Below are 674 nucleotides of genomic sequence, written 5' to 3'. Positions count from 1 at the left end.
CATTTATATGGATGTTATTTATTAGTCTAGTGGTGAAGATTTTTGTTTTCTTTGCATTAGGTAACCCACACTGAAGGCTGTGATCTTTGAGCTTCATCAGTAACTATTTTAAGTCCTCTTCAATTTCAGCAAGCAAGGTTGTATCATTTGCATATCGCAGATTGTTAATGAGTCTTCCTCCAATCCTGATGCCACGTTTTTCTTCATATAATCCAGCTTCTCAGATTATTCACTCAGCATACAGATCGAATAAGTATGGTGAAAGAATACAACCCTGACACACACCTTTCCTGATTTTAAACCATTCAGTGTTCCTTTGTTCTATTTAAACAACTGCCTCTTGATCTATGTATAGCTTGCTCATAAGCACAATTAAGTGTTCTGGAATACTTATACTTCATAATGCTGTCCACAGTTTCTCATGATCCACACAATCAAAAGCCTTTGCATACTCAATAAAGCACAGGTAAACATTTTTCTGGTATTCTCTGCTTTCAGCCAAGATCCATCAAACATCAGCAATGATATCTCTTGTTCCACGTCCTCTTCTGACTGTGGCTTGAATCTCTGGAATTTCTCTATCAGTGTATGGTTATAGCCATTTTTAAATTATCTTTGGCAAAATTTTGCTTACATGAGATATTAATGATATTGTCCGATAAATTCCACATTCC

The sequence above is a fragment of the Chrysochloris asiatica genome, unplaced genomic scaffold (assembly GCF_000296735.1).
Source record: "Chrysochloris asiatica unplaced genomic scaffold, ChrAsi1.0 scaffold00173, whole genome shotgun sequence".
Taxonomy (NCBI): domain Eukaryota; kingdom Metazoa; phylum Chordata; class Mammalia; order Afrosoricida; family Chrysochloridae; genus Chrysochloris; species Chrysochloris asiatica.
The sequence above is the reverse complement of the archived record's forward strand: the minus strand, read 5'-3'. Positions refer to the sequence as shown.